The sequence below is a fragment of the Salmo trutta genome, chromosome 14 (genome assembly GCF_901001165.1).
Source record: "Salmo trutta chromosome 14, fSalTru1.1, whole genome shotgun sequence".
In the NCBI taxonomy this organism is placed as follows: Eukaryota; Metazoa; Chordata; class Actinopteri; order Salmoniformes; family Salmonidae; genus Salmo; species Salmo trutta.
In genome coordinates, this window is record NC_042970.1 from 1,499,341 (window position 1) to 1,511,031 (window position 11,691).

General features: G+C 43.6%; 1 protein-coding gene across 1 annotated transcript in view; it reads left to right on the forward strand.

The window, feature by feature from the left end:
* The first annotated feature begins 2,665 nt into the window (after positions 1–2,665).
* The window catches only part of ecm2 (extracellular matrix protein 2, female organ and adipocyte specific), a 30,438-nt gene continuing 21,412 nt past the window's right edge, over positions 2,666–11,691 (forward strand). The window contains exon 1 of the mRNA XM_029774194.1: positions 2,666–2,880. The gene's annotated coding sequence lies outside the window, so the exon portion shown is untranslated. The remainder of the gene's footprint in view (positions 2,881–11,691) is intronic.

The window sequence follows — 11,691 nt, forward strand, 5'->3', positions numbered from 1 at the left end:
CTAACCCATTACACTGTCTAGTCAGTAACCTCTCTCTCTAACCCATTACACTGTCTAGTCAGTAAACTCTCTCTCTCTAACCCATTACACTGTCTAGTCAGTAACCTCTCTCTCTAACCCATTACACTGTCTAGTCAGTAACCTCTCTCTCTAACCCATTACACTGTCTAGTCAGTAACCTCTCTCTCTCTAACCCATTACACTGTCTAGTCAGTAACCTCTCTCTCTCTAACTCATTACACTGTCTAGTCAGTAACCTCTCTCTCTAACCCATTACACTGTCTAGTCAGTAACCTCTCTCTCTAACCCATTACACTGTCTAGTCAGTAACCTCTCTCTCTCTCTCTAACCCATTACACTGTCTAGTCAGTAAACCTCTCTCTCTAACCCATTACACTGTCTCGTGAGTAACCTCTCTCTCTCTCTAACCATTACACTGTCTAGTCAGTAACCTCTCTCCTCTAACCCATTACACTGTCTAGTCAGTAAACCTCTCTCTCTCTAACCCATTACATGTCTAGTCAGTAACCTCTCTCTCTAACCCATTACACTGTCTAGTCAGTAACCTCTCTCTCCTCTAACCCATACACTGTCTAGTCAGTAACCTCTCTCTCTCTAACCATCTACACTGTCTAGCAGTAACCTCTTCTCTCTCTAACCAATTACACTGTCTAGTCAGTAACCTCTTCGTCTATCCTAACCCATTACACTGTCTAGTCAGTAAACCTCTCTCTCTCTAACCCATACACTGTCTAGTCAGTAACCTCTCTCTCTCAACCCATTACACTGTCTAGTCAGTAACCTCTCTCTCTCTCTAACCCATTACACTGTCTAGTCAGTAAACCTCTATCTCTCTAACCCATTACACTGTCTAGTCAGTAACCTCTCTTCTAACCATTACACTGTCTAGTCAGTAACCTCTCTCTACTATCTACCCATTACATGTCTAGTCAGTAACCTCTCTCTCTCTAACCCACTTACACTGTCTAGTCAGTAACCTCTCTCTCTCTAACCCATTACACTGTCTAGTCAGTAACCTCTACTCTCTCTAACCCTTACACTGTCTGTCAAGTAACCTCTCTCTCTCTAACCCATTACACTGTCTAGTCAGTACACCTCTCTCTCTCTAACCCAATTACACTGTCTAGTCAGTAACCTCTCTCTCTCTAACCCATTACACTGTCTAGTCAGTAACCTCTCTCTCTAACCCATTACACTGTCTAGTCAGTAACCTCTCTCTCTAGCCCATTACAACTGTCTAGTCAGTAACCTCTCTCTTCTAACCCATTACACTGTCTAGTCAGTAACCTCTCTCTCTAACCCATTACACTGTCTATGTCAGTAAACTCTCTCTCTCTACTCAACCCAGTACACTGTCTAGTCAGTAACCTCTCTCTCTCTCTCTCTAACCCATTACACTGTCTAGTCAGTAACCTCTCTCTCTCTAACCCATTACACTGTCTAGTCAGTAACCTCTCTCTCTAACCCATTACACTGTCTAGTCAGTAACCTCTCTCTAACCCTTTACACTGTCTAGTCAGTAACCTCTCTCTCTAACCAATTACACGTTAGTCAGTAACCTCTCTCTCTCTAACCCATTACACTGTCTAGTCAGTAAACCTCTCTCTCTAACCCATTACACTGTCTAGTCAGTAACCTCTCTCTCTAACCCATTACACTGTATAGTCAGTAACCTCTCTCTCCTCTAACCCCTACACTGTCTAGTCAGTAACCTCTCTCTCTCTAACCCATTACACTGTCTAGTCAGTAACCCTCTCTCTCTAACCCATTACACTGTCTAGTCAGTAACCTCTCTCTAACCCATTACACTGTCTCGAACCATACATGTCTAGGTCAGTAATTACTCTCCTCTCTAAACCAATTACCATGTCTAGTCAGTAACCTCTCTCTCTCTAACCCATTACACTGTCTAGTCAGTACACCTCTCTCTCTCTATAACCCATTCAACTGTCTAGTCAGTAACCTCTTCTCTCTAACCCAGTACACTGTCTAGTTCAGTAACCTCTCTCTCTCACTTCTAACCCATTACACTGTCTAGTCAGTAAACCTCTTCTCTTCTAACCCCATTACACTGTTCGTAGCAGTAACCTCTCTCTTCTCTAACCCATTACACTGTCTTATGCAGTAACCTCTCTCTCTCTAACCCATTACACTGTCTAGTCAGTAACCTCTCTCTTCTAACCCATTACACTGTCTAGTCAGTAACCTCTCTCTCTAACCCATTCACTGTCTAGTCAGTAAACCTCTCTCTCTAACCCATTACACTGTCTAGTCAGTAACCTCTCTCTCCTACCCATTACACGGTCTAGTCAGTAACCTCTCTCTCTCTAACCCATTACATTGTCTAGTCAGTAACCTCTCTCTCTCTCTCTAACCCATTACACCTGTCTAGTCAGTAAACCTCTCTCTCTCTAACCCATTACACTGTCTAGTCAGTAACCTCTCTCTCTAACCCATTACACTGTCTAGTCAGTAACCTCTCTCTCTCTAACCCATTACACTGTCTAGTCAGTAACCTCTCTCTCTCTAACCCATTACACTGTCTAGTCAGTAACCTCTCTCTCTCTAACCCATTACACTGTCTAGTAACCTCTCTCTCTCTCTAACCCATTACACTGTCTAGTAACCTCTCCGTTCTTTTATCTTTCAGACTCTGACTGCGGCTCGGCAGCCTTTCCTTCCCCAGGCTTCTATGAGCGGAGCGTAGCAGAGCAGGCTCCTCTCCTCCTCTGTCTCTCCGTCTGTTTTAAAACTTGCATTTGCTTGGCAGTGTAGAGCACACGGTCATACAACTGTCTTGGGAGAGGGAAGAAATAACTTGGCCTTGCACCGTACAGACAGCCTGCCTGCGAACCTCCGGTAAAGTATACTGGGTCGTCTCACTGCTCTTTTATCATTAAGTTTACTGTGTTGGAGTTTTGATGGGGCTGCAGTGAGGGTTGTGTTCTGTGTTGTGAGGCTAGTATTGATCTTTGTCCTGTCTGCAAATGTATCCTGTTTTCATGTAAGTGATGAGCATCAACTTTTAGTTTACTGCAATGTTAGTAAACCGGCTTTAAAAGTCACTTCTGTTTTTTTTTTCTGTTTAGAAGCTGTTTTAAATCAAAGAACTTCAAGTCTTTTTCCTTCTGATTTTGTCAACAAATCCTGTCAGCATTACATCACATCCAACTATTTCGTAAGACTTAAAAAAAATTAAAAAAAGATTTACTTGTAAATGTTTTAGTTAAGATAGTTGTTACAGCCTTGAAAAAGACTGTTCCAGAGGCAAACTGTATCGTGGATTTCATTATTACAGTATAAAAATGGTGTCATTCAATGTCTCATCCTCTCCTCTAGGTTATTTTCTATTTTAGTCAGCTCTGTATCCCTCCCTCCCTCCCTCCCTCCCTCCCTCCCTCCCTCCCTCCCTCCCTCCCTCCCTCCCTCTTCTGTTTGTATTGAGTTCCTCCATGTGAGCCTAGTCATCCAGAGGGTCACGTTAATCACAATGTTTTCCTCTCTTTCCCCTCCTCTCTTCTCCCTCTCTTTCCCCTCCTCTCTTCTCCCCTCTGAGTGGATGAAGGTAGTGTCCCAAAGGGCACTCTATTCCCTTCAAAAGTAGTACACTATATAGGGAATATGGTGGCATTTTGGACAAAGAAAGGCTTTTAATGCTTCAATTCCAGGGACAATTTATGACTAAACACTGAGTCAACAGTACTGGCGTTGTGTTTAAGGATGGTCTCCTGGGAAGGTTGAGGAAACAGTTCACATATCCCAGTATCTGTTTACAATAGAAACTAGTTTGGAGTAAATAAAACCCAATCCTCAACAGGACTGATTCTCCTCTGCCTCAGAGCTAAAGCTCGACACATTGCTTTTTGGCAGAGACCACCGCTTCATTGAGGCAAGAGCTGACGAAATCAAACATGTACGTTAAACAGCTGAAACCATTCTGCTTGTTCAAGGAATACAGGTCTTTGTTTTCTCTAGAAGATGTATTCAAAAACAGGATGGTTGTAGATCCTGTATTAACTAACAGCTGTTGTCTAGGTGACGGGATGGTTGTAGACTCTGTATTAACAGCTGTTGTCTAGGTGACAGGATGGTTGTAGATCTGTAATGACTAACAGCTGTTGTCTAGGTGACAGGATGGTTGTAGATCTGTAATGACTAACAGCTGTTGTCTAGGTGACGGGATGGTTGTAGACCCTGTATTAACTAACAGCTGTTGTCTAGGTGACAGGGTGGAGGTAGATCCTGTATTAACTAACAGCTATTGTCTAGGTGACGGGATGGTTGTAGATCTGTAATGACTAACAGCTGTTGTCTAGGTGACAGGGTTGAGGTAGATCCTGTATTAACAGCTTGTCACGCCCTGACCTGAGAGAGACGGTTTATTTCTCTATGTTGTTAGGTCAGGGTGTGGGGTGGGCATTCTATGGTTTATATTTCTATGTTTTGGCCAGGTATGGTTTCCAATCAGAGGCAGCTGCTATTCGTTGTCTCTGATTGGGAACCATACTTAGGCAGCCCTTTCCCTCCATGAGTTGTGGGATCTTATTTTTGTACTGCTGTGTAAAGCCTGCAAGACGTGACGGTCGTGTTCCATTGTTTATTATTTTGTTTTAAGTGTTCTGAGTTAAAATAAATATCAAGATGAACACGTACCACACTGCACCTTGGTCTATTCCTTTTGACGATCGTTACACAGCTGTTGTCTAGGTGACGGGATGGATGTAGATTCTGTATTAACAGCTGTTGTCTAGGTGACGGGATGGATGTAGATTCTGTATTAACAGCTGTTGTCTAGGTGACGGAATGCCTGTAGATCCTGTATTGACAGCTGTTGTCTAGGTGACAGGATGCCTGTAGATCCTGTATTGACAGCTGTTGTCTAGGTGACAGGATGGATGTGCAGTCGTGGCCAAAAGTTTTGAGAATGACACAAATATTAATTTTCAGTCTGCTGCCTCAGTTTGTATGATGGCAATTTGCATATACTCCAGAATGTTATGAAGAGTGATCAGATGAATTGAAATTAATTGCCAAGTCCCTCTTTGCCATGCAAATGAACTGAATCCCAAAGAAACATATCCACTGCATTTCAGCCCTGCTACAAAAGGACCAGCTGACATCATGTCAGTGATTCTCTCGTTAACACAGGTGTGAGTGTTGACGAGGACAAGGCTGGAGATCACTCTGTCATGCTGATTGAGTTCGAATAACAGACTGGAAGCTTCAAAAAGGAGGGTGGTGCTTGGAATCATTGTTCTTCCGCTGTCAACCATGGTTACCTGCAAGGAAACACGTGCCGTCATCATTGCTTTGAGCAAAAAGGGCTTCACAGGCAAGGATATTGCTGCCAGTAAGATTGCACCTAAATCAACCATTTATCAGATCATCAAGAACTTCAAGGAGAGCGGTTCAATTGTTGTGAAGAAGGCTTCAGGGCGCCCAAGAAAGTCCAGCAAGCGCCAGGACCGTCTCCTAAAGTTGATTCAGCTGCGGGATCTGGGTACCACCAGTACAGAGCTTGCACAGGAATGGCAGCAGGCAGGTGTGAGTGCATCTGGACGCACAGTGAGGTGAAGACTTTTGGAGGATGGCCTGGTGTCAAGAAGGGCAGCAAAGAAGCCACTTCTCTCCAGGAAAAACATCAGGAACAGGCTGACATTCTGCAAAAGGTACAGGGATTGGACTGCTGAGGACTGGGGTAAAATAATTTTCTCTGATGAATCCCCTTTCCGATTGTTTGGGGCATCTGGAAAAAAGCTTGTCCGGAGAAGACAAGGTGAGCGCTACCATCAGTCCTGTGTCATGCCAACAGTAAAGCATCCTGAGACCATTCATGTGTGGGGTTGCTTCTCAGCCAAGGGAGTGGGCTCACTCACAGTTTTGCCTAAGAACACAGCCATGAATAAAGAATGGTACCAACACATCCTCTGAGAGCAACTTCTCCCAACCATCCAGGAACAGTTTGGTGACAAACAATGCCTTTTCCAGCATGATGGAGCACCTTGCCATAAGGCAAAATCAATAACTAAGTGGCTCGGGGAACAAAACATTGATATTTTGGGTCCATGACCAAGAAACTCCCCAGACCTTAATCCCATTGAGAACTTGTGGTCAATCCTCAAGAGGTGGGTGGACAAACAAAACCCCACAAATTCTAACAAACTCCAAGCATTGATTATGCAAGAATGGGTTGCCATCAGTCAGGATGTGGCCCAGAAGTTAATTGACAGCTTGCCAGGGCGGATTGCAAAGGTCTTGAAAAAGAAGGGTCACTGCAAATATTGACTCTATGCATCAACTATATGTATTTGTCAATAAAAGCCTTCTGTAAATTCTGTATTAACAGCTGTTGTCTAGGTGACGGGATGGATGTAGATTCTGTATTAACAGCTGTTGTCTAGGTGACGGGATGGATGTAGATTTTATTAACAGCTGTTGTCTAGGTGACCGGATGGATGTAGAACTGTATTAACAGCTGTTGTCTAGGTGCACTATAGCCCTACCGCTGGCCAATCGGATGGCTCAGATGACCGTGTCTGCTGTAATGTAGCAGCATAACGAAAGATACAGCAAAGAGCTGCTGTGAGATTTCATAATGTTTAAAACCATGACTAGAGAGACTGTCAACGAATACAGCAAAGAGCTGCTGTGGGATTTTAAACCACGACTAGAGAGAGACTGTCAACGAATACAGCAAAGAGATGCTGTTTTAATGAGTGAGTTCATGTTTCAGTTCTTACTCAGCACTGTCAACACTTTGTATTCAACACTTTTATAATCCATAAAATGAGCGTTCTTCCTATTTCCACTCAGTGCTACAACAAGCACTGCAGCAGTAATGATGAATGAGTAGGAAAGGTTATCTATAGGCTTTCGTTGTTTTTATTGGATCTTTTTTAATATTTAAATGTATGCTCAGTCAGCCGTGCTTCACAAGTAATACAACAACGGATCTATTACCGGTGGGATCATATAGCATAGCCTTCCTCAAATTTTGAAATATAATTTAAAAAAATGGCCTGAACAACAATGCTTTGGCAGGGCATATCAAGCAAAGCCAATATGCGGAGATAATGTATTGGGCCTATAGCGTACTGCACAAACCTCGTTGCTTACAGTACTGTTTTTAATTGGTTAATGTTGCATAGGCTTCCGTTTTCTAAATCATCAGAAAAGGTTGATGACCACTGTTCTAGAGTTTTCACTGTTCTAGAGTTTTCACTGTTCTAGAGTTTTCTCTGTTAACTCTATCAATGTTTCCCTTTACTGTGGAAATTGTGATCGAATCAATGCAATATTAGCCACTTTCAATGCAACATAACGAAACAAAACAAACTATGCAAGAGATTTTGTTGTGGGCAGAACGCATCGGAGTAGGATTATATTGCATTGACATGCACGACTCAGCCCATACTCTACACAGACCCGTGCCATATAACCAATCAGAGCTGCAGTAGACCTATATGCAAATAGGCCATTGCTATGTATGGATCTGTGCCATTTACTTTGAACTGGACTGTGTTTACAGCATGAGCGGTCGTGATTAGATGAGCTTGTTTTTAGATCAAAGTGAGAGCTGCATGTAGCCATGTGTGTAGATTTTGTTCATAGCGTTGCTAGTTAGTGAGTTATTAGCCCAGTTATAGATCATTTGTAGTCAGCAATAGGGGAGTGACTGCTTCTTACAAGAGCACAAAACATGCTCTTGTAAGAAGAAAAAATAAGCAAGTCAGGTAAAAATATATATTTTTGTCTTAAAGGGGCAGTGTTGTATTTTGAGACAGGCATGAAGCTAAGTAGCCAACAGACAGAGGGTAGAATAATTTGTCTGATCACAAAGATGTTATCAATACATGTTGATGATTTAATTTATGTACTGTTTGTAACTACCCTGGTAGGTTGACTGACAACCTGAACCAGGTTGCAGGCTCTGGTTACAGTTTGAAGTGTTTCCCTGAGTGGGCAGCTTGATGATAGTCAGTCAATATTTAAATCACCCAGAAAATATACTTCTCTGTTGATATCGCATACATTATCAAGCATTTCACACGTTATCCAGATACTGACTGTTAGCACTTGGTGGTCTATAGCAGCTTCCCACCAGAATGGGCTTTAGGTGAGGCAGATGAACCTGCAGCTATATTACTTCAACAGTGTTTAACATGAGATCCTCTCTAAGCGTTACAGGAATGTGGTTCTGAATATAGACCGCAACATCACCCCCATTGGCATTTCTGTCTGTTCTGTAGATGTTATAACCATGTATTGCTACCACTGTATCATCAAAGGTTTTATCTAAGTGAGTTTCAGAGATAATCAGAATATGAATGTTATTGACTTCATGAACCTTGTTTCTCAGGCTGCAGGTGTTAATATGAGCTATTTTTAGCAGTTTTCTGAGTTGTTGATTGTTTTTAATGCTTTACTGGGCAGCTGATCAGAAGTAGACGTACTCATGTTATTTATATTGGAGCTGATAGTGCAGGGTGAGCTGCATAAAGTGGTCTTCCTACTAGGACACACCACCTCAGTGTTAACAGTGGTCTTCCTATAGGACACACCACCTCAGTGTTAACAGTGGTCTTCCTACTAGGACACACCACCTCAGTGTTAACAGTGGTCTTCCTACTAGGACACACCACCTCAGTGTTAACAGTGGTCTTCCTACTAGGGTACACCACCTCAGTGTTAACAGTGGTCTTCCTACTAGGACACACCACCTCAGTGTTAACAGTGGTCTTCCTATAGGACACACCACCTCAGTGTTAACAGTGGTCTTCCTACTAGGACACACCACCTCAGTGTTAACAGTGGTCTTCCTACTAGGACACACCACCTCAGTGTTAACAGTGGTCTTCCTACTAGGACACACCACCTCAGTGTTAACAGTGGTCTTCCTTCTAGGACACACCACCTCAGTGTTAACAGTGTAACTCTGGTTCATAGGCACATGATTAATGACTACAATAGCTGTAGGATCAACAGAAGTATTCGGTGCATTTAGGGGGACATAAGTTACTTCCATTGTGTTTGTCAATGCCCCTACGATCATGTAAATTTGATGCAGCATTATGACAACTCATTGTCACAGCTGTATGGATTAACTGAGCTGGTCTTGGATCATTGAACGGTCATTGTTTCAACGCAGCCTTGAAATATCCAGGAGCCAAGATGATTTGGATGGACTCTCAATACTGTAGAGTATCTTCTGTTTCCAGAAGGTGTCAAAGTTATCTAGAATATTGACTCTAGCAGAGCTAGATGTGTAATGCCAGCAGTCTGCTGAATCTTTCACATCCGCGGCCCAACGATGGTACCGGACCTGAAATTATTGGCCGTTTTTTTTCTTGTTCTTTTAAAGCTAAAATCCCTTCTTTAAAATCCTTTTTCAAATGTTCAGAGCTAGCCCTCCTGATGTCGTTTGACCTCACATGAACTACAACAGTGTCATCTCCCGGCATCAGAATCAGCCTTGTTATGTCCTGTACTCGTGCTCCTGGAAAGCACAGTGTTTTTACCTTGGGAACCGAGATGTTTCTCACCATAGAGCTGCCTATGATGACAGCTGGTGATGTTGAATGGGACGGTCTCTCAGGCCCTCCTGGTCTGGTGAGGCTGGGAGCTCCGAGGATCTGAACCCGAGGTAGAAGCCACCGGAGAAGGAGACAGAACCGAGGACGAAGACGCAGGTACCTCCGGATCCGATCTTGAATGGGAAGCACCCAAGGAAGAAGGCACCGGAACTTCTGGATCCAGGGCAGCAAAGCTGTTTCTGGTCTGTGTCAGATCCGGGCTCAACATCTCCATGGAGACCCCCGTTACCAGAGGACACCTTCGACTTCCACAGCAAGTGACGTACCTCCATGGCTGGTTGGTTTGGTCGAGTTCTCCAGGGAAGGGAGAGACCCCTTCATGGAAGGAACCCTGCTGAGCACCGGCCAGTTGGCTGTGAAGACCCGACACTGCAGCTAAACTTCCACCAGTGCGGCGTCCGGCTACTGGGGTAAAATAAAAAGTATGCGGGCGTGGGTTCCCCAGTAGCTTGTGTAGGTTTGCTACTTGCTTGCTAAGAGTAGCCACTCTGCAAGCAAGTAGTTGCTACATTTAAAGTCAGCGAGGTCCACATCGTCCCGGAACAAAGCAAAGTAAACACAGCTCTTGCAGCACTGGAAATGTTCAATAGCGGCATTTATTTGAGATCGCCGAGCCAGCTAGGCTAGCTGGGCTTTCATGTCTCTCCCCCTGCGGAATCTGTCAGGATCCCAGGACAGATAGCAGCGCTCACAGCAATTTAGCCCAACAGAGGATCCAAAATAAAATACAAGTATATTAAAACTCTGTTAGCTTTTAAACTGAGGTCTTTAGTTCAGGTTTCAGCATTCAACAACAAACATACGTCTTGCTTTGATGATGCGATCTCCCTCATCTTTTATTTATTTGACCTTTATTTAACCAGGTCGGACAGTTAAGAACAAGTTCTCATTTACAACTGCGACCTGGCCAAGATAAAGCAGTGCAACACAAACAACACAGAGTTACACATGGAATAAACAAACGTACAGTCAATAACACAATAGAAACATCTATATGCAGTGTGTGAAAATGTAGTAAGATTAGGGAGGTAAGGCAATAAATAGGCCATAGCTGTGAAATAATTACAATTTAGCATTAACACTGGAGTGATAGATGTGCAGAAGATGAATGTGCAAGTAGAGATACTGGGGTGCAAAGGAGCAAAAAAATTAATTACAATATGGGGATGAGGTAGTCGGGTGGGCTAATTATAGATGGGCTATGTACAGGTGCAATGATCAGTAAGCTGCTCTGACAGCTGGTGCTTAAAGTTAGAGAGGGAGATATGAGTCTCCAGGTTCAGTGACTTTTGCAATTCGTTCCAGCCATTGGCAGTAGAGAACTGGATGGAAAGGTGGCCAAAGGAGGTGTTGGCTTTGGGTATGACCAGTGAGATATACCTGCTGGAGCGCGTGCTACGGGTGGGTGCTGCTATAGTGACCAGTGAGCTGAGATAAGGCAGGGCTTTACCTAGCAAAGACTTATAGATGACCTGGAGCCAGTGAGTTTGGCGACGAATATGAAGCGAGGGCCAGCCAACGAGAGCATACAGGTCACAGTGGTGGGTAGTATATATGGCTTTGGTGACAAAATGGATGGCACTGTGATAGACTGCATCCAATTTGCTGAGTAGTGTGTTGGAGGCTATTTTGTAAATGACATCACCGAAGTCGAGGATCGGTAGGATGGTCAGTTTTACGAGGGTATGTTTAGCAGCATGAGTGAAGGATGCTTTGTTGCGAAATGAGAAGCTGATTCTAGATTTAATTTTGGATTGGAGATGGTTAATGTGAGTCTGGAAGGAGAGTTTTACAGTCTAACCAGACACCCAGGTATTTGTAGTTGTCCACATATTCTACTGTCTGTCTGACTGGGACTAGAGACCAGAGGCGTGTTATTATGGCGGTATAGCGTGTGAAAACTGCACATTATGGATGCATCCCAAATGGCACCCTATTCCCTATATAGTGCACTACTTTTGACCAGAGCCCTATGGGGAATAGGACTATATAGGGAATAGGGTGTCATTTTGCTACGCAGTGTCCGATAACTCTCTATATCAAGGGCTTTACCGGCATCTAAACCCCTCGTTCCAGT